A 24249-nucleotide genomic window follows, 5' to 3' on the forward strand; every position below is an offset into this window, starting at 1 on the left:
CAATATAAATAATGAATTGTTAGAGTCATATCAGATCGTTGGTTAGGGGAACTAAAGATGTTTTTATGTATCTAATAATAGTATCGTAATCTCATGATATACACCACTATTTTTTTTTCTTTTTCGGATGAAAGAATTTTTTATGATTTACATTCTTGTGCAAATTAATGTGAAGAAGAGGTAATTTTTATTTAGTTATGTTGTATCATTGATTCCAGATAAAGCACAACTATTTCCCTTCATTTCGAGTATTGCCTCAAAATATCTTGTATGTTTTGAGAGGTTATGTATATTGCTTACCTAGTTTGTTTTGGTTTCTTCTAGCGTAAGTGATCTTGTGATTTCGTTGATAAATTTAAAAAAAAAATGCAATATGGATTTAACTCCTAAGAAAAAAAAAACAAGAAAATAACACTCAATTAAGATACTCGTATGATTCAAAGACAGATAGCCAATAAAGTATAAGGTTAAACTAAGTGTAGTTAATAAGATAATTAGATAAAATCTTGAGATGGGTACAATTTCACCCCAACGAAAAGGTCGCTGTGAAATAAAATTTAAAATCACCTTAAAAGACTTTTACGTGTAATAATAAACTTAATTCTCACAAAAGTAGTTTTGAGTTTCAAAAACACTTAGAATCAGCGGTGTAAAAATTCACGAATCTACTATACGCAGAAGACTTCTGGAAAGCAGTCGCAAGGCACAAAGACCTATAAATAAACAATTATACGGTTGCCATGAAAAAGAAAAGACTTCTTTAAGCCAAAAAATACAAAAACTAGAGTGCTGAGACTTGGAGAAAATCCGTTCTCTGAGGAGAGTCATTTTCTAGTTCAAAGCGTATGCATGTCACATGTGCGAAGAAAGGAGCGAGTTTTCGCCAAAACACATTAAACAAGTTGTAAAGCATTCTTTTAAGAAGATTTTTTAGAAATGCTTCAGCTATTTTGGACTTAAAACATTAGTACCAATCTCTGAGATGATGAACAGTAAAAAGTTCATCCCATTTATTCGAAAATAGGGCTCCAGCAGAACTTCAAAAAACTTGCAGATTTACTTGGAGCTGAAAACGGTGTTTTTCTACAAGATTTGGACCCCTGTCACTCATCAAAGAAAGTTTAAGCTTTTCATGTTTCTAAAACGGATACAGTGTTTCGACTGGCCTGGAAATTCACCCGATTCAACCCGATTGAAAACTTGTGAGCAATTGTGAAGATAAACTGTGAAAAATGGACCGCACTACCAAACAGAAGATGATTTGCGCTGTGATATAGGTGTGGTTTCACGATCAAGAAATTAAAATAAATATACAAAAACCTTATTGATTCAATGCCAAAAAGAATTGAAATGGTTATTAAAGAGCGAGGAGGACATATTAATACTAAAAAATACTGTACATTCTATATATGTAATAATTTTAATTAATTTTGAAAATATACTCTTGTTCACATTAATTTGCATACTAACGTGATCGGCCACTATACATAGTAATGTAACTTATTTTCTTAAAATTTAAATTAAAAAATAACATTAATAATAATTTACGTTGTTCGTCTACAGTAAAAAAAAAATTGTTATTAATCTCCATCCAGGTAGAATGTGCTTTCAAATAAAGTAATTCACCAAATTTCATGATTGTAGGTTCAGATTACAGATTTCAGTGTCTGAAATATAGAATTGTTCAAAACTTTGCCAAATTTTATCGTTCAAGATTATAGTATTTTTGATTGAAATTCCTCGACACGAGTTAGAAAAATTCGGGTGGAGGTTTTTATTTTATTGATAAGAGGATAATACCTTCTCTACAATATTACAAAGCATGTTGGTAAAAATGTGTTTGTATGTTACTACAAAGCATTGATTATGATTTGATTGAAATTTAATGTGTCGTAACGTACATTAAGAGGAATTTCAGCGTTATAAATCTGCTTTTATTCATCTATTGTTTTTCATTATTGTTTTGTTGAAGAGATACGTAGTTAATAGAACTGGCCTTGTTTTTTAATTACCGACAGTTGTAGAGATTGTATAATTGAAACCAGATGTGATCACTTACAACTTTGCTAATATTAGCAGAATAAACTCTTTTAGTTACAATACCATTGTTGTTAATTAATTCATGATTTAACCGATCACAAAGCACTAAAATTTATTTGCGATTGCCAGCACTGAACTACTCAATTATATTATCTCATTATTAAGCAATCAATATCATAGTACTTGATCAATAAAAAAACTACAATTTTCTAAATAAATAAAAAAATCACAAATATATATTATTGGCAATGCTTAGTATTTACAAATCGTTTACACAGACGATATTTATTTTGGTCTATACATAATCAAATTAAATTTTATTGCATTGCCTTTATAAATCGTAATTACACACTAAAATAACTTATATATTTCAAATGGAAACAGAAAAGGTATCATATACACAGGAAAAACATTTTCATAAATTACGAAAATTTTGTTTAAATTATGAGAGTTTTAATTTTAAAAATATTCTATTCATGAAGCTTATTCGTTAATCTTACTTGTAGTTGATGGAAATAAAACAAATTTAAAAAAATGTTTATTTTTTTTTAATTGAAATATTGATCTGTTATTTTTGTGTAAAATATCGATTTCATTGCTCTGGTTTTAATTTTTTTCATTTTTATGGATTAATTAATTTTAACAATGGAAGTGTTACGATAATTTTCAATTTTATAAGCTATGTCTCAGATAAATTATAATACTTTTACGGTTTCCCCACACACCCGAATTGCTGTCTGATTTCAAGATGGGTGTGGTCAGACAGAGGTGATCAACAGAACCATTCAACGGTGGTGTATTAACTCTGATATGATGAATATTGAGTAAAATGCTTGATTTAATTATTAAAAGTAATAAGTATTTTTGTGAATGTAATTTGTTATTAATTGGGAAGTTTGATGTAATAACAATTTTTAATTTTGTTGTTTTTACTTTTCCGCCTAAAGCTCTATTGGTGCTACTGAAGAATAAAAATAAAGGCAAAGTATAGCGATAAGCCAAAATATTGAATATCATGGTTTTTGGAAATGTCGAATTTTCAAGATCCCCTTAGTCTAAAAATACAAAAAAATAAAACTAACACAAATTTTCAGAAGATGTATATGTTACTTATGATGGCCTGTTTAGCTGGACAAGCTCAACATAATAAAGTCTTCGAAAATTGTTCAAAAGTTTCTATGTTCATACATAGAAACTTTAAAAATGTAATGGCAGCAATGAACCATTGCTGCCATTACATTTTGGACAAAACTAAAAATGATGGAGGGGTAGTTCTCGCAGTTTTTAGTTTTTGATTTTTTCTATAGCGGTCGTAGATAATTTAACTTTAAATTTATGAAAATGCTTATTAAATTATTTAAAATCAAATTATTTACAAATCGATAGGATTAAGAGGCAGGGAATCATCAACATTGCTTTTAAAAATCTTTTTGCCTCAAATCTCGAAACGTTTCTGAGATAAATATTTTGTTTAATTTGATAAATATTTGGTTCCAACTATACATATAAATATATCCCAGCTTTGGCTTGATTTTCGACCCCAACAGGCAAAGGGGCAGAAGTACACGTAAAAAATTCAAGTACTCATGAATAAAAATTTATCAATTTGAACTAATATATTGAAATAAATACTGTCAAAAACTTTTAAGCACCCGAAAACAAGGGGGCTTTATTTGATCCATAGTTTAAATATAATATTTTTAAAGATTTAATTTTAAACATTGAATCCCTGACTGTTCCTAGTAATAACCGATGACTACAAAGGAAGATTCTTTAAAAAGAGATCTCATTGATCAGAATTAAGAATTTTAATATTTTTTTTTTAATTTTTGATATTTTATTTGTTTTTCAAGTTGTGACTATTATTAAAACTGTTACATGAGGTAACCATCGAGCAAGCGGTCCAAACTTTTGATTAAAAATTTTTATTATTTTAAATCTTGCTGCTTTAATTACAACTGTGGACCATGTCCTTTATGTTTGTACCCGGTACGAGGCTGAACGTAGTAGAGTTGTTAGAGAGCTCGAGAGAGTGGATTCCTTTCTTGATCTGCGAATTAACTGGAAGACTCGCAGAGAATGGACTATTGTGACTGACTTCCTCCGTTTCCTCGTCCTGAGCAGGACGGCTAAGGAGTATAGTAGACCCCGGATGGCTAGGTACCGCCTGGGCAGTTGATTGGCATCGAGCCGCGGTTAGTTAGTACGGAAATGGTGATTAATTAATGTTAGCTGTCAGCGGAACGGCAACTGAACTGCCGAGGGTATGGGTTACCATGCAGCCGTGAGGTGTAACAACATTTCGATGATGGTAGTAGTGAAGTAAATGTCACGCGGGACTCTGCGATGGAGCTGAGTGGGAGAAGATGTCTGTCCCCTTCTCACTGGTAGACCAGACCGGAGTCAATAAATGAAACCAAGTCAGTAATACTGAAAGTCTGAGTTCACTAAAGAAACTAGGAATAAGTTTCGCTGTTGCGAAGAAAATTTTTGGTGGTATGTTATTTATTCTATTGTCTGGAATATTATGAGAATTTACGAAATTGGCTCTGTAAAATGTAAAACTAGGCGCGGAACGAATTCCCTGAAGCACGAAGAGTTATTTAAGCACGAGAGTGGATTCCTTTCTTTCGGAAGAAACAAATCCACTCTCTCGAGCATCCTAACAACTCCAGTACGTTCAGCCTCGTACCGGTGACAAACATAAAGGACATGGTCCGCAGTTATAATTAAAGCAGCAGGATTTACAACAAGAAATATTTTTAAGCAAATTTTTTTTTAATTCTGAGGGAAACGATGTAGGATATTCAAGATTTCCGGATGAGGGCTGCAGCTAAGGCAAAATTTGAGTTTAAAAATCACCGATGTAAATGTCTATCGAGGCATTTACATCGGTGGCATCCCAACGAGGCTTGGTTTATTACTATGAGATGTAAAAAGTTAGAGGGTAAAAGGGCGACTCCCGTTAAAGTTCATCAGGGATATGAACAAGGGGGAGAGCAACCGGAAGCTTCACAAGGTCTTCCCCTACGGGGTTGGGATGCTTTGATTACAGTATAATTTTGATATAAACGTCATTTCATCAAACGGAACAAATCGGATTGGATTTTTTTTTTACTGAATATTTTGATCTTTTCGGCATTTTTGTTCTAAATATTGCACACTTTAATCATTAATTTAAAAAAACTTATGATCTATTTGAAGTAAAAATCTGTGAAGGATACAACCGGAAAATTTATGTAACCCTTTTCCGGTATTTTTATATGCTTTCCTGAAACTTTGAATTGTGTTTTATCTTGCACAATATTACTATAATTTATCTCTTCTAATATGCGTACTACGTACACGAGTATAATAATAATTTTGCTAAATTTAAATTATACCAATTACAATTATTATTATTTATTATTTTTTTAAACGGTATATGAACTTTTTTGATTTCTTTATTATGGATTTGTACTGAAAGTAAGTAAACGGTACTAAAAAAATTACTACTCATATCATGAGTCCTTGTTAATAATGCTGTAATTTATGGAACGTTATGCCGAGATGTTTCCAGTTATTAAAAAACCGAAAAACTAAAAATCCAGAGATCCCGGGTTCGAATCCCGGTCAGGCATGGCATTTTCATACGCTACAATATTTTCATTCATTTCATCCTCTGAAGTCCACCTAACTAATTTTATCCTCCTGAACCACAACGATGGTCCCGGAGGTTAAAAAAAAAAAAACCGAAAAAAATAATTTTATGAATAAAGTAGGCTTGATTGAATTATAAATACCAGTCTGCAGTTCTTTCTAATGGAAATTCATTTAAATCTTTTAGGTAAATGATGTCATTTGTCTCATTTTTCATTAATACATCGGAACTATATGAAATTCAAAGTTAAATAATATCGAAAATATCAGAAATATTATTAGACGGCCAGATAACTATTAATTCTACATCACATCTTGATGATATTTGCCGAATTCCTCCAACCAAGAATCGAAAAAAATCAGCAAACCGTTGTAAAAGAAAAATAAAGGTTTTATTAATAATTTAAAAAGTTAATGTGCATTTTTAATTTTTTTTTTTCTGGATGAGATAACTTCCCTCATAATCTTAAAAACTTGTCCGTGGAATATGGAAGTAGAATTTTCAAAATACTATGCCTCACCGGGATTAGAAACCTGAGACTTCCAGATGTGTAGTGTTGATTTAATACTAAAATCAAAGAGCATAAAGACGGTTTTATTTCCGCCTATGATTGTCGCGCGTCGATTGATATATATCCTATCTATCTAAATATATATATATATATATATATATATATCTTGTTTGGCAGCAAGATGGTTCGCCTCCTCACTAGCATAATTCTGTACGAGATCAAGTGAATGAAGTTTTCCCAGACCGTTGAATCAGTCGGTCAGCATGGGCACGACGATAGAGCCTGTTGACGGTGGCCTCTAAGGTCATCCCATGAGATTTCTTTTTCTTTAGGGTTTTATAAAGGATCTTGTGTAGCTTTTCTACCACCATACACCATTTCGGGGCACTGGATTTAGGTAGCTGTTGGTTCGAATACTAGAAATATGCTGATTAAGTACGAAACGAGCTCTCCTAACGATTGGATATGTGCTTCTTTACGAAAGGTACTAACACGGAGCCTTGTTAGGGAAAAATGTAAAATTACTCTTTCTTTTCATTTATTATTCATACTATAAATCCAACTTAAGAGATTTTTAAATAGGTTTAAAATTTCGATATTCTTTTTTTAAACCCCGTATATTTTAGTTTTATTGTTAACAGGAGCGGATGGTTCTAAAGAAAAAATGTGTTATTTTACTTATTAATAAGTGACAATTATAAAAATGTAAAAGAAATTTATATAATTTTATTAAATAAATAATTAATTAATTTAAATAAAATATTTAAAAATCGACTGAGGTGTAAATGTATAAGCACATAAATAAATGATATACAAAAATATATATAAAAACTACAGCATTATTAGTCTTCAAGGTTAAACAAATATAACAAATTCTGTTAAATTGTGAAATGAACAGAATAATATGGTTTCCACAGGTGTCGGTGGCAGGAAAATCCTTATAACGGAACATAAATCAAGACAAAACGGTTTTTTTAATATAATTCACTGGTATGAGAGATGTGACTAAGTATTAATATTTTTACAAATGACTGACATAAGAGAAATTCATATTTTACAATAATAAATTCGTCAAAAGTCGTATAAGATTGTGCAATTGAGTTATGACAATTTTAATAAAAAATGTCTAAAGGTCAGAGAGTTATATTTTATTGTAAATTTTTTTTCTTTATAGAAACATAACCGATGTATGTTTCCGTAAATAAATATCTTTTAAACGTTTTTAAATCTGTTTAAACTCTTTAGAAGAGATTAAACGGAACTGATGTATATATATATATTTCTGCCATCTTAACTTTAATGGATTTTAACTGACTTCATTTATTGCATTGAAAACTGGAAATATATAATACATACATTGTAAATCATTGTTTAAGAATAAAGAACTAAATGTTTTTATAAATAACTTGGTATTTAAACTACAATAGAATTTTCATAATTTAACAACTCGATCCATCTTATGGAACTATGTTTTTGTTTTCCTAGAATCTGTTAATATTTCAGCGTTAAAAATAAAACTAGAATATCATTTATCATTTTAATTTTCATTATATAACTTATTTCTCAATTTTTTATTTTAGGATAAAAAATTTTATAGAAAAACCTGTCAGTAAAGATATTTGATTTCCTTTTTATAACACCATCTATGTACTAGATTCATATTCGACCTACCGGGTTGGTCTAGTCGTAAACTCGTCGTCGTAAATCAACTGATTTCAAAGTCAAGTTCTCACTTTTATTCGGATCTGAATAATAGGTCGTAGATACCGGCGTTCTTTGGTGGTTGAGTTTCAATTAACCACACGTCTTAGGAGTAGTCGATCAGAGTTTGTTCGAGACTACAAATTTACCTGTACAATTTTATTACACTAATAAGTCGCTAATGACTTTAATTGTTGATGCAACCGTAAATAATGTAATAAAAAAATTCATATTCCTCATTTTTTTTTTTTGTATTAATTTTATGATTAGTGGGATTATTTTCTTGTCTTTATTTAGATGAATTATTTTTAAAAAACTGTTATTTAATAACATTAGTCGTACTTACTTGAAATTATCGTTTTAATATTGCTTTAAATGCATTTTCAGCTTGAACTGATAACGTTAATCTTAAACTGTATAATAACGTTTTTCTTCAACTTTTAACCTGAAACATAAAATTGATGTTCGAAAAATTAAAAAAATAATAATAACAATAAATTAGTTATTTTTAATTTTAAATTGGAAGTAATTTTATACATTTACATTTCATTAACATAGCAAGAAACAGTATTATTTCATAAAAGTTATTTTTCTTTATAACTTTCCGTAAAGTTTTCTCCATTTTTAAAACAATTTATTTATATTTGTCTAAAAACGTGCACTACAGATGATAAGAAAGGTATTTTTCTATGAAATCTCTGTTATTTTTTGTTTCTTTTTTTAATGATACACTTAAATTTTATTTACATAATTGTACTATGTGACATGAAGTTTGATTTTAATAGTCAACTATATTTATTTATAATTATAAAAAATTACTTGATGTATAATCTATGTTACTCATACAAGAATTGTATACTTAGGAAATGAAAATTTCCCTTTCCTATTTATTTAAAATATGGTCTCAGAACGTTATAAAAATTCTTGTACAAAATCATCATAACTTTTGAAAAAGATAATTTTGGATATAAATTTTAGAAATATATCCTATTTATTCGTTTAAAGATTCCTTTATAAGTTTCAAAAGAAAATAAGATATCGTAAAAATTTGAATCAAAATATTTTTACCTTAGATTTAAATAAAGAATACTTATATGCAAAGACGACAGAAAAACGTTTTAGTCTCTTATACTTAAATTGTTTTGTGATCTGTGACAAAAATAAACATCATAGGTTAGATCATCTCGTTGTTATGAATAGAACATCTTGGCAACAATTCTCTTTCCATATGTCATTTTAAAACCAAGAATATAACACGTTCAGCTCATACTCTGTATGAAATATGATTACTTAGCATTTCACACGTTCGATGTTTTCTATTGGGATTATTAATTAGTGTTAATTTGCACCATAATTATCATAAAATATATGGTCATTATTTTTTTAAATATCTTTAAAAAATTACATAGCAATTATCATTATTATTAAATTTTATTTTGTTTCTGATAAAATTTCTCATGAAGTATTAGTGATTAACTTAGAACTGAATGATAACTACATAAATGTGTATTTAATAAAAATTATTTATCCACTGAGGATATATTTTTACACTTAAACAATTTTACTTTTTTTTCATTTTCATTTTCATTTATTTAAGGAATTCTTAAAAAAATAAATTTCCACTCAAATATACTGATAATTAGTAAATTTAAAATTAAAATGTAAAAATACCGGAATTCATGAACCTCACTTATGATGGGTCACCATATTGGATATATCTATCTGGTGATGCTGTCTTTGCAATCATTACATTTGTTTGGTTGCTTTCTTTGCAAGTGACTTGGACACGTAGCTAAAAAATGTGAGCTGCAAGAGAAAAATCTTCCAATACGAGAAATATATTTGGAAGATATGAGCTGTCAAATTACACTCTTCGTAGCCTCAATCATCCGCCAAAAAAGATTGCTAAAGTACAAAAAAAAAGGAAACTACTACCTTCAAACTCAAGTTCTGACAACCACCAGGAAGACGTCAGAAACACAACTAAAACATTAACTAACTCTTTGACACAAAGACCTATCAGTAAAACAAGATTCATGAAACAAAACCATGTTGCTGACAAGTTTGATACAGGTTTAGAACTTTAAATAGGGATTGTCGTTAGCCTTTAAAACAACAACCTTTACATTCTGAATTATATCGATTTCAAAACTTTTTTAGAACAATGTAAGAGCAATCGCAACATACACATTGCCAAAATTCACGGAAATTACATAAAAACATTAAGAATATTCTTTGATTTGATAATAAAAGAGTAAATTATTTTAACAAATTTTAATATAAGTAATATTTCAATGTGAATGTTGGTTAAACACAGATAATGTTCTATTATTAGTAAAATGCTCAACTGTTTTATTTCCTTGTAAGAAGTAAAGGAAGTATTTTGATCGCGAAAAGATTCGGTTTTAGATTTCAACGGAAATACCTATTTTGATCATCCCAGAATCCATTCTGACTCGTTTCGGCGTTACATCTGTACGTACGTACTTATCTCCCATAGATAAAAATAGATTAGCCGTAGAATGTCGAAATTTTAGATTTAGGATTGTTGTAAGATCTAGTTGTACTCCTCCCCCTTTTGATTGCAATCAACTAAACCAAAAAAAAGCCCAAAATCCGAAATATCTGGATTTTGGACTTTTTTGCTTTGGACTTTTAACTGCAGTAATAAGCCCTCATAAGAATTATTTCAAGGATATATTATAACTTACTTATTTTCATTGATTCCAGAGTTATACCAAATTAAATTTTAATTAATTAAATATTTGGATCTTACAAGGGGAACGTGCGTCGGTTCGAATCCGACTTAATCTCCCATTTTATTTTTTATTTTTTTAAGTTAAATATATTGATAATTATTAATCTCAGGTTGTAAAAAAATTACAATAAATAATAATTCCATAATATTAAAAAAATGTGAAGAAATTAGAAGTTATTAGTGAAAAAAAGATTTACGTACTTTTCATTTTAATTCAATAATTTTTACAGGGGTTAATAATTATTATTAAATCAATATATTTAAATTAAAAAAAAAAGTTGAAAAAATATATGTATATGAAATCGGATTTTAACCGATGCGTCCATGGTTACGGATCCTACTCGTTCACCCTTACACCACATAACTACTTGAGCGACGTGAAACAAAATTAATATATAAAGTAACATATAATGCTGATACGGACACCACAATAAAACGTGATGTCCACCACAATGCAATTGTGTAAGTCTCCATTTTATTAAAGAGTCGGAGGATCGTATCTCACTTTCAAATGAAAGAAGTTTAAATGTAAGGCAGCAAAAAAAGTGTATATGTAATCTAATAGGCGAACAAGGAAGTCATGTGGTGTCCACATCAGATTAATAATTTTAAAAAAAATATTATATTTAAATAAAATTAAGTTGTGTGTTAAGCCACGCATCAGAAACAGCTGTGTTGTCAGCTGCTTTTTTTTAACAGCATTGTACATAATTTTCTTTTAACATAATTAGAAATCTGTAATCTGTTCCATGGGAACAAAGAATAGATAAGTTGAATAATATTAAATGTCAAGAAGAAGAATAGTAAACAGCATTTTACTCTTATAAGCGGATTTACATCTTAGAAAATTTGAATTTTAAAAACGTACATTAGGATGTAAACGTCGATTGTGGTCAACGTTGTACAAAAGATTAATTTCCAGAACATTTAGATGGTTATTGGGTCAAACGGTAATCGGTCAAGGTTTTGGTAGATGTCAAGAAAAGCGGTGGAGTAGAATTTTTGTTCTTCTAAAGCAGTATAAATATTAGAAACAACTTTATGAGTCATTTCGATGGTACTATTACGGCTCGAAAGCAAAACCAGTTCGTTTTGTTCTAAAAAAGTTTTAATCATTTAAGTAGAAGTTTGACGAAAACTTTTAAAATTACAGATAGCAAATTAATCGACCGATATGATGTCCCCGGTAATAATATGATGTTACCCGGTATCAATACCGCAATGATTTTTCCGTAAATCCCTGAAATATTCAACTGTGATATTTATTCACAATTAATTTCTTATTTTGCGAAATTTACCATTGTTTCCTTTTATCCAATTTTTTTTATGGATTTTGTGACAATTCCCTTTAAAAACCATGGAATAGCATTCTTATGTTTTACTTGATCCTATTTGCATGATATAAGTTTAGGTATTTAGCGATCTAATCAAAATATTTATTCATATAATAAAAAACACAAGTTTTATGAAATTAATTTGTTTTAAAAGAAAACTCTTTTTATTATGATACCTTCTCTTTTTGTAGGCTATTTATAATTAGCACTTTGAATCCGGGTTCGCACGGATAAACATAATGAGGATATCCGGTCATATATCAATGAAGGTTTTATCTGAGTAATGTAAAAGCGTTTATGAGACTAGTACCCATTTAATATGACCCTAGTCGAACCGAGTTTCATTGAGGTAATAAATTTCCCTTATTTCCTTTATGAAATTACCTAATTTTATTATAATAGTTTTATTATAAATGTGATTACACCACACTAACAAAATATTCTTCCCCTATTTAGGAATTTAAAAATATTTTTATTTCATTTATTTATTGTTTTAAAAGTCGATGTAATGAAATCAGTGTAAAATGTAGCAAACTATTGTTCTTATATGAGATGATTGCAAATATGTTTTTTGCAGGAATTTTTTAGGATTATAATTTAATTTACTCTTTGATATTTATTTTTATTAAATATCATCAGATTTCGGAGACAACGATTTTTGTAGATAAATAACTGGAATTTGAGATAATCATCATTACGAACTGATATGCGCAATAAAATTTATATAATGTGCTTGAACTTTGATTCGGAGGCTAGCTTTACCCGCATCCAATTCAAATACCGAATTTATTGTAAGAGTCTGTTCAGGTCTCGACATCAGCATTACGGATACAAAAGGAATCAGATCAACCCTTATGATTTCAAAAGTAGAAAGAAAAGAAGTTAAGAAGTGTTGGGTGGTAAGAAAACTCAATCGACCCTGGAAGGAACCGAGTTGAAATAAATAATCTAACAAGAGGAAAATACATAACCGCTCCAACCGCGGTTGTTAACCTGTTCACAATCTTTCGGAAGATCAGGGGATATTTATCTAGATATGAGCAGAAAATAAACAATCAATGATTTACCTTTGATCATCTGATATAAATTTCTCCAATAAAAAAAATGGTGCGTTAGTTTGTTGCATGTGCTCACATTTTTACTTTGAATGATGCTCTACCATATAACGGAAAACACTGAACTAACAACTGTATAATAAATTGTATTGTGTACTATAAACATTGCGTTGTTTAAATTAACATTTATTATATACTTACTATTTTCTACATTTTGTTAAAAAAAAAACTGTAGATATAAGATTTTTTGAGATTTTATAAAAATAAATAAATATAGAAGCACAAACTTCTTGATACGAACGATATATATATATATATATATATTTATATTCGTACACATATATATGTACACGAATTAATCCTTTTACTTCATTATATTTCTGTCACCATGGCAACAGAATTATATTACGTAAAGTTACGATCCTTTCTACTTTCTTGTATGAAGTAAAGGAAACATTGTGATCGCGAAAAATTGCGTTTTTCAGTTTTGAACGGGTAAATATCCTTTTTGACCATCCCTGAATCCATTTTGATTACTTTTGGACTGACGTCTGTACGTAAGTATGATAAAAAATCCCTTTCGGCACGCCGGAAGGCGGAGATAGATTTCACTAGTGCTAAGTAAGAGATAAAAAAGATTTCCACCTTCAAGTTAAGAAAAATTTCAAATTTACTCAACACTTCAATGGATGCATGTGAAAAAAGGTTTCACATGTTTAGCATACAACAAGCCCGATCTTCTTACAACATCAGCTACATTTTGGTCATCCGACTGAACCAAAAGTGTCCAAAAAAGCCAAAAATCCCCAAAAAATTGATTTTGGACTTTTCCTTAACTGCTGTAATAAGCCGTCATTGAGAGCTATTCAACAATATATCATAAGTGGTTCCGAGTTATAGCCAAATAAAATTGTAATTAATCAAGTATTTGGATCTTACAAGGGGAAGGCACACATCGTTTGAATCCGACTTCATCTCGTTTTTTCTTTTTTTTAACTTTGTTTGTTAAATTTAAATATATTGGTTTATTAGTAATTATTAACCTCTAATTGTAAAAATTAAAATTACAATAAATAATAATTCAATAATAATAAAATAAAAAATATATATGAAAAATTAAGAAGTTATTGATCAAATTTATTTTTTTTTTTCATTTTTTCTTCATTTTCATTTGTTTTATTTTTCATTTTCATTATTTTCATTTACTTTTCTTTTTTTTTTTTTAAATGTGTATATGTAATTTAATTGGCGTACAAGGAAGTCATGTAATGTCCACAACAGATTTGTTCTTTAATGAATATCTGTAAAATACTTAATATTCTCAGAAAAATTTAGATACGCATCTGAGGTCCAGAGCTTCTGGACGCTCGACGCTTCTGGCTAGAAGGTCGGGCGAGCGTAGCAAGTCCTGATCGGCTAGTTTCGTAAAAATATTTCGTTTCCATCCATAAATTAATGACCCATTCAAGAGAAAATATAAGTTTCCTAAAGGAATAACCATCTTACCACCAAACATTGTGTTTTATGTATGTATCCAACTGAATTGTGAACTAGTTTTTGACTAACTATATTGTACTTCCGATCTGTACTAATTGTATTTACGATCTGTACAAATCATTTTCGTATGCTTTATTGTTACAAGAGTTTTTCAAATACGTTGTTATTACTGTAAAAAGTTATTTTCTAAATAATGTTTTTATTTGTTGGTTTAAGAATTTAAAAGAAATTAGAAGATTGTATAGATGGTTTTACAAGGAAGTCTACGAAAAATTGATTTTACATTAAAACTTTTTTTAACTGTATGCATATTTTTAATCTTTTTCGATACAAAGTTATGTTTGTCGATTAAAAAAAAAGTTCAAAATGATCTCTAGTTGCCTGAACTCATGAAATCAATCGTTCACGAGCTTGTAGAAAAAGTTTATACTACATTTTTATTTTACGTACCATCACTGTAATTGCATTTATTCAAATGATGCTAGCTACTATTTTTTCATTGAACAGGCCATTTTTGTGACAATATGACTGTATACAGCTTTCAAACTTCCTAAATTTATTGACAACCCGTTACTGAAAACCACATAAACAAGTAGATCAGGTGAGCGTTTAGAAGTTCATTGGTTAGAGAAACAGACAATATAAAGTATTTTATACGTATCAGTACGAACAGAACTTTACCTTCAAGAAAATCTATGTAGAACAAAGATATATTTGGGTAGATGCATAATATACGAGTATATTATATGTGCTGCTCACTACCAATATTTATTGTTTTAAGGGTGGTTACGCTTAGCGACATTTCTTGTATTCATCATTATATCTTTGTTGTTAACTGAAAATAACCGTAAATATGATTAATTTACACCGTAATCATATTTAATTACAGCCTTTATATTCCTGTAATAGTACTATTATTTACCACATTTGTTATAATTTCCATTTCATTTGCTGTGCTATGAATGAGGTATTTATTTATAAAGACTTTTAATAAAATGAAATTAATTTTTAAATCTTTTACGATAGCTTTATAGAGATTTTCTGTTAGAAACATGTTTTGCATTTTAGAAAATAAGTAATTTCTGTGAAATTCTTTTATATTATTTCTATTTTACTTTTAATTTGACACGCTGAACATTAAATTAAATTTTCTTTAAAAATATATAGAAACTTTTGAAGCGGAACACTGTTACTTAAAAATGAAATCAGCATAAAGTTCTAAGAAATAAACAAAAGCATAGAAACAGACATATCAACAAAGTGTGTCTTGGTATACAATGTGTGGCAAATTCCTTTCATAAAGAAATTTAATATCTTTACTTATTTAAACACTAAAGAAACTTTAATTAGTTTTTATTGAATACAAAACGATATCCACTTGAATGAAAAATTATTTTTTTCATTAATTCAAAAAAAATATATACTTAATATTTTATGACACATTTAAAAATTAATTGTTGTAACTTATGTCGTAAACATACAAACCAAAATAATAATTTCTGGATAAATAATAAACTAGACATATACAGCATGAGTCAAAAGTATAGAAACCTTTAAACAACTATAAAATTTCTCGATAGAATACTGTAAATTTCAGAATAACCTATCAATCAACTACTTTAGCTTTTGACGAAAATAAAATTTCAACCCTTTCTTGTGGTGGTGGGAGGAACCTAGGGGTTATAACTCAAATATTTAAATGGTAACATCGTTTGTGTGATAGATTATTTTAAATCTCTCTTTAAAACAAAAATCACGGTATAAATAAAAAGTTGGTACGGTGTCTGTACCCAACATGGCGGTGGGATAAAGTTTGAATTTTGAAAAAAAATATATTGATAATTTAAGGAACTGTTAAGGCAAATAAATAACTTTATAAAAACTTTATTAAATGGATATTATCGAATAAATATCTATTTAAAAATGTATTTATTAAGCATAACGTTTGCTTATTTACTAACATTTTATTTTAATAAATTTCGTAATTTCCTCCTTCTGTTTTTTGAGAGTGTGTCAGTCTGTTGTTAAAAGACATTTGGTTTCAAGTAGATGGTTCCCAACCTCATTTCGGTCTTCAGATACGTGAAATGTTAAATGCATTCTTTCCTGGAAGATGGATTGGCCGAAGGGATCAAATAAAATGGCCAACGAGATCACCCGACTTGTCATTGTAATACCATTGAATTTATGTCATTGAATTACTTTCCACGGGCCACTTAAAAAAAAATTCTTTATCATAAGTCCCATGATATTGATAATTACCAAAATAAAATTTGAGAATCAGCACAAAATATCACTAATACTTCATTGAATAATGCAGTATTCATCCTTTTACAACCGACTGGCATACTGTCCAAATACAGAAGGAGAAAAATTCAAATACTTATTTAAATGAAATGTAAGAAAATAATCAAACGCTATGCTATATAAATAATATTTTTTTAAATTAATTTACTCGATAATAATATCCATTTAATAAAATTTTTATAAATTTATTTATTTGCGATAACAGTTCCTTACATTATCAGTATAATCATTCTCAAAATCCAAACTTTATTCCTCCGCCATTTTGGGTAAATATATCGTACCAACTTTTTATTTATACCGTTTTTATTGTCTTAAAGAGACCTTTAAAATAATTTATCACGCAAAAGGTTTTGCCATTTAAAATATTTGGATCGCAAACCCCTGAGCCATTTCCCAAGAAGGGGTTGTAATTCTATTTCTCGTCAAAAGGTAAAGCTGTTGACCGATACATAATCCTGAAAGTTGTCTGAATCATGAATTAATCCTGAAAGAATGTTCTGTCTGGAACGATTTTAAAGTTGTTGAATGGTTTCCATACTTCTGATTCACTTTGTAGATAAAATAGCAATGAAAAAAAAAATTTAATATAAATCTATCCAAAAACCAAGTAAATGAACTATTAGAAAGAACACACACACATATATATATATATAATAATAATAAATAAAAATTGATTTTAAAAATCAGCTGAATATGCTTATACGAGTAAACTTAATAAGTTTTAAGATTTTTTTTTTTTAAAGAAGAAATGTTAAGTTTACGATATTAAACGAATATTTTGTGGTAAAGATGGCAACTGAGTCAAGATAAGAAATTTTTATTTCATAACATCTGGACTGACTTAGCGGCTATTCATCCAATTTAACATCCTTTTATTAATAAGTTACTAAAAAGCTTTTAAATATACAACAAAAAATATGTCAACGTGTTGTAAATATACTTTTTAAAAACCACGTTAATAAGAGATTAGCGATTACGTTAATAAGGTAATTTATGATTAAATTGAAATCGATAAAGTAAAATGTAAATTTTGATAAGAACAAAGCGAGAAGCATTAAAAAACGACGAGAATTCAAAAGAAAAAAAACCCAAAAAATAATTTTTTTTTGTTTGAATAATTCACCCAGCAGAATATCAAAATATTTGTTAATGTGGTAAATAAGATTGTTTGTTACTGAGGTTTTTCTAATACTACAAACAACTCATAAGGAAAATTACAAGTAAAAATAATGTGAGTGGCATTCGAAGGTAAAATTACATATTTTGTGGAAGTATAACAAAAAATAGTTTTGAACGTAGAAAATTGAAAACACTGATATCCGAAATAAAATTGAAAATAGAAATGATTGTTCAGAAATGAACGGTAATTCATTTGGATGTAAAAAGTTTTTTCAATTTGTGTAAATTGGAAGGTCATGTGGTACGAATAAAAAATAAAAAAAGATCTTGAAGTGATGTCGATTAGCGTTTATAAATATAAAAAAAACACAGTTAATAGGAAAAGGAATTCTATAAAATAATAATTAATTTAAATAATTTAGAATATAATATGATGGAAAAATCTAAAAGATATCTACGTCATTAGATTATTTTCCAAAGAGGATCTGGTAGAACGGTTTACATAGTTCAGTTAGGTACTACCACAGAATCCTCGGATGGAAAGGGTATTCTGTAAGGAACTCTGAGCCCCGTATTAAGTTAAGAATCTGGAAGAGCTTATATGCAAAATCTGTTTTAAGGGTGAGTGGTTTTTCGGGTTAATGAGTCTTTGGTATTTGTGGGGTTTGATATGAACCGCTCTGTCACTAGGACTTTACTGAACTATATCTTCTACCCTCTGGCTGTACAAAAACTATTCAGTTCTCCAAACCAATAAACCAAGATTGTTTGAAACTTATTAAATAATTGTATTTGAAGGCAATATTGAAAAGAAATATATACTCGTACATAGGATTTTTGGATTAAAATAAATTTATATACACAAGCTACACGCACGCTCACCACACACACACACGCGCACAGAAAAATTATAAAACTTAAAGGAAATGAAATAATCTATTTGGAAATAATAATGATGAAAGGATTTGTTAAAATAGGTTAAATTTTTATATAGGTAGTGTTTACACACACAATTTATTGATATCAATCTAGGATTTTATTAGTAGTTGGTGAAATGTCAATTTAGACACTTCTATACAGTTATGCGGAAATACGTCTTTATGGTTTTTATTTTTCAACAACATACTCACATAATATGTAATGCTTCTATACATAGCGTAATAATTTCTATAAAAGGGTTGCTACAAGGTTCAGTAAGTATTAGTATGTAGTATAAATTAAAAAAAAAAAATAGACAGGCACCATCACAGTAGGAGTGTGAAGACAGATTAAAATAAAAGAACGAAATTTTATTTTCATTTGCATTTTTAATAACTGTAAATGTGCAAAGAGTTAGAGGATTTAGTCCATCATTTCCTTCTTACTATCTATTTTAGACAAATACAGATTTCTTAGGTTGAAAATTTATAATTTGATTAACAAGTTATATATATGTATATTTGCCACAATTGAAATGAATATAAAGGATCTGATGTATATCACTACTGAAAATGACATACTAATCAAAAGGAAAACTGATATACCATACAGACTTCGGAAAATGAGGAATGAACTGATTTCACGTTTCTTTCTTCACTGAGCCAATTATACTATCATATATTAGCGTTCCAAGCTCACCGAAATGCAGATAATACTCAAACCTACAAGTGACAGCCTTACTTTGTTCATCAGAGAAATTTAATATATAGTGAACATCGTTGCTGTCAAAGAAACCAAACCATAACTGGTTCCTTGTGTATTGCAAATGTTTTAATTCGTCACAATAACAATAAAGTCTGTAACAGGTATTGTAAATCGATAAGTCCAATATACCTCTCCCTTTCATGAAACAATGCTTTATATATACTGTTTTAACTCAACAAAGAAGCTATCAAGTTACCTTAAAGATATTCTTCACTGTAAAATAAAAAAGGGCTACTACCAAATTTTCCCCGATAGGGATTTAGAAGTATTAAAAAAACTTTTTTAACGTTTTAATGTTAATTTATTGTATTTGGAATATTGTATTTTTATCGTTAAAAAATATGATAAAAATAATTTATGAGAGTAAGAATCCTGCCTTTCTAGGAAGATAATTGGGCACAGCCTTTTCCTGTAATAACTCAGTTGATGAACTGTCCTAAAACCTATTGAAATTAAAAAATTAAAAAAAGTATATATATATCTATTTTCACCAAAAAGATATCTTTTCTCGGTTTTAAGCGTAACTAAAAGCCAAGATTAATTAATTCTATTGTTTATTAAAAGCATATATTTTCTTTATTTGTTAAAATTCAAAAATGGTTTTATTTCTCAGCACTGGTTTCGTTTAAATCTACTTAGGAAAATTGTGAAACATATATGGAGACGTAATATATGTACCTGAATTAAAGAGCAACTATGATAGATAAGTCTAACAATATTTTTGCTAATTGTTATGGAAAATTAAGAGAATATAAGTAGAAGAACATTATTAAGATTAAGAAGAAGAAAAAAAGAACAACACAAGTAAAATAGAAAGATCGCTAAGGCGGAAAGATCTGCGGCGGCACTGGGCAGGATAATGCCCAGGACTGGGACACCTAGGACTTCAAGAAGAAGACTGGTCATGTAGGCGACTGTCTTAGTCGTCATGTACGCTGCGCCAGCTTGGTGTGATGTGATGATAATGGCGAGAAACGAGAGGAGACCACAAGCCGTACAGCGCAGGGTTGGGCTACGTATAACAACGGCGTACGTGACGATTTCGGGGGAGGCGGTACGAGTACTGGCAGGACTACCTCCAGTGAGGTTATTGATTGAGGAACGAAACCAGAGATGTAGAGGAATGGCACCAGCAGAATCCAGGCAGCAGCTTACAGCGGCCTGGCAACAGTGGGGCACGCCGGAGAAGGGGAGGTGGACCTGGAGACTCATTGCACGGATTGAATCGTGGTAAAGCACAAGGCATGGGGAGCTGAATTACTACCTTACACAGCTCCTCACTGGCCACGGTGATTTTGGAGCTTATCTGCACAGATTCAGTCTACGTGCAGACCCTGGTGTCTACTGCGGGGAAGTAGATACCTCAGAGCACACCTTCTTCGATTGTGGAAAGTGGGTGCCGCTACAGGAAGAACTCGGGGTCGTCCAACTGACACCGGACAATATGCTCAGGGGAGATAGAGAGTGGCTTGGGGTAGCAGAACAAACCACAAAAATTCTGCGAGTGAAGGAGCAGTGTGGACAGCTGAATAGATAGTGAGAAGAAAAAGGGTGCAACCATGTCTAGGGTGTCATGGCTGACTAAACTCAAATGAGGATGCGAGGCTCTCCGAAAATAACATGCGGACCGTCCAGCAGAATACAGAAGACCAACGAAAACCTCAAAAGGTGAGGTGTAGGATACCGGGATGGAGAGCGAAGGGAGGACAGACAGCCCTCTGCAGAGCTGGCGTCCGTTCGTGCTTGCATGGATGGGCGACAATGATGATGCACGGAGACTCTGAACACACTGAACTCGAAGGCATTACCTGGGCCTGACTAATGCTTAAAAGCGGTTTCCGGCCTCGGAAGGGGGGGGGGGGGGACTGGTGTGGTGGAGGTTTAGTTGGTAGGGCGCTGGCTACATACGCCGTAGCATCTGCGGAACTTGTTAGCGAGCCCGAGACTTTGTCCGTCAATGGGATTACTCCCCTAACCATGGGGGGGGGGGGAAACAATCATAAAAAAACTGAGAAAATATTCTTTAAATGTTGTAACTTCATAACTGGATACGTGTATTGAATTAAATAATACAAGGAAAAAAACATAAAATGTTAAATATTTCTATATTTAAGATCTAAAGACTTTATAATTAAATGAAGCATTCAGACATTTCATTGAATATAAACATGCTAATTTAAGAAATTACAAAATACAAAAGAAGTGATCTATTTTTATATGACATACGTTAACTGTATTTTGAATTAATATCTAAAATTAATAAAAAAGTCAAATATATTTTTAAATTAACATTTAATAGAGATTATAAATTGTTGAAATACGGTTAACTTTGTTTTGTAAGCATTAACTTTTAATATTATTAATAAAAATATATTTATATTCTTAAGTATTTTCAGCGTCAAGTTTTATTTAATATTTTAAAAACCAGTAAATTTCTTCGTTGTATAAATTGCATTTTTTAACTCATATCACGTTGGAGTTCATAGTTTGTTATTCCAGTATAACGATATTGTTAGTAGGTACTGAGAGTAGGACCTGTGAGGCCATATTAGTTTACATTGCGGTGTGCCCTGAAAAGAAGAACAAATTGAATTTCACGTTGATGGATGGCCTTACTCTTGTACTCTACTACCCTTTCCAAACTTTTCAGAATACAGTAAAAGTACACGTTTCTTCGTTTAATATTTACAACAGACATACAGATGAAATATTACAAAAATTATATTCATTTTATTATTATACTGTAGTAATTTTATTTTCTATATCGTTTCAATAAAAATTTTATTTGCGTATATTAGAGTGTTTTATTCAAGGAAATATTAGTTACAATTTTTTTTCGTATTATAAGCTAATATAACGTGGAATACTGAAAAAAATGTAAAGTGGTAAAAATGATATTTTTATATCAATTAGTAGTAAATCATGTTCGATTCTCGTCAAGAGTGCAGTTTTTTCTGATCTATCGTTTTCCGTCATCCATCATTTTCATTAAAAATCAGGCAAAATATTCCATGACTTTCCCGCCTATTAATAATAAAAAAATAAAAAAAACGCTTTCTGCACGCTGGAAGGCGAAGGTAGATTTCACAGTGCTAAGTAGAGGATAACAAAGATTTCCATCTTAAAGTTAAAAAAAACCTCAAATGCACTCAAAACGACAATGGTTGCATGTGAAAAAAGTTTCACATGTTTCCAATCTTCATACAATTCCAGGAATATTTTGGTCATCCCTTGCCGTAAGGGTTGGTCATATCAAAAATTGTTTCAGATAAGAGTTTTAGGTAATGTTTCAGGACTAACGACCACTTCAAAGCGATTCAATACTGTGCTATTAAGGAAGGTATGATTCTTTTGTCTTCGAAACCCAATTTTTTCCACCCTCTCGGACAATGGTTGGCGATATCAAAAAACTTTACTTAGATACGTTTTAGGCCTTTATTGACAGAACAGTAGGAACTTTAAACGAATTAGATATTTTAGTTAATAAGAATGTTATAGCGATATTTTGTTTTTTCGAAAAAGCCCTCCCATTTTCACCCCATGGTTGAACCATTTTGCCCCTTGACGAACTCGATCGAGATTATGGGTAGTTATATATTATGTATCAATTTGAAAGTAATTGGCTCATAATTACAGCAGTTATCGTGTCCACAAAAAAAGTGAAATATATATATAGATATATAAACTTTTGAATTGAATGTGGTTTTGGGGTCTGGGGGATGTGAAACGCAAAAATATGTCGAAATTTTCCGGAAGTCAATCATGGTACTACAATAGATAGCTTTCTTATGAAATAGTATAAAAAAAAAAAATATATATATATATATATATATATTTTTTTTAAAGACAGAATGAATTTTAACGAAAAGATTTTGCAAAAATCTTTAGCAAAACCTGTTGTAATAACGGTGATGTTAGATTACCTTCAACACCTCCTTATAAAAACTCGTTATAGAGAAGTCTCTTTAAAAGAGATCTCTCTATAACGGGCTGTATAAAGGATGAAATATTAAAAAAGAAAATTCTCAAAAAATCTTTTTTTGGTTCGGAGTCTATAATTTTTAAAAAAAATTCGACATTTATGATAGCTCTATTTACAAAGTTTAAATTTAAAAAAAAATTTGAAAAACATTTAAAGTAAGATAAAGCAAAAAAAAAAAAACAAAAAAAATTCTATTTTAAGAGTTGGAGGTTACTTTTTGGAAAAAAATAATTAAAATTATTTATATGTGGATTGTAGGTAACAATTTTCTTTTAATAAAGTTTTACACTAAAATGCCTTTGAAGAAAATCGAAATTGGTTTTTCGTGATATCCCCCACAACCTTCACTAATTTAAAAAAATAATAATAATTTGATGGTTGTCCCTTCCCCATATATAGGAATATTTGAGCCAAACTTGAAGAAAATCTGTTTGGCCAATCCTGAGATATAAGGCCAAAAACTATGAGAAACACTTTCGTACATATGTGCGTACAAACATAAATATGTTTATTCGACTAGGTGAACTAACTAGAACCTAAAAGAAAAAAAATATTTGCAATAAACCAATTAACTCATTTTGGACATAATCACCATAATTTCTCCATTAATGTACCTATTTTA

At 29.8% G+C, this 24249-nt stretch overlaps 1 protein-coding gene across 6 annotated transcripts in view; it reads right to left on the reverse strand.

Annotated features, from left to right (window-relative positions):
• Oct-TyrR (Octopamine-Tyramine receptor) overlaps nt 1–24249 on the reverse strand; it is a 1169363-nt gene that overhangs the window by 508972 nt on the left and 636142 nt on the right. For 2 of the 6 annotated variants that reach the window (XM_075365894.1, XM_075365900.1), the window contains one exon: nt 8239–8337. The exons of 3 other annotated variants lie outside the window; for them this stretch is intronic. The gene's annotated coding sequence lies outside the window, so the exon portion shown is untranslated. Of the gene's footprint in view, nt 1–8238; nt 8338–8960; nt 9096–24249 lie in introns of those variants that run through there. One more of the 6 variants, XM_075365897.1, reaches the window with a different exon arrangement.

This window comes from Lycorma delicatula, chromosome 5 (genome assembly GCF_047948215.1).
Source record: "Lycorma delicatula isolate Av1 chromosome 5, ASM4794821v1, whole genome shotgun sequence".
Taxonomy (NCBI): domain Eukaryota; kingdom Metazoa; phylum Arthropoda; class Insecta; order Hemiptera; family Fulgoridae; genus Lycorma; species Lycorma delicatula.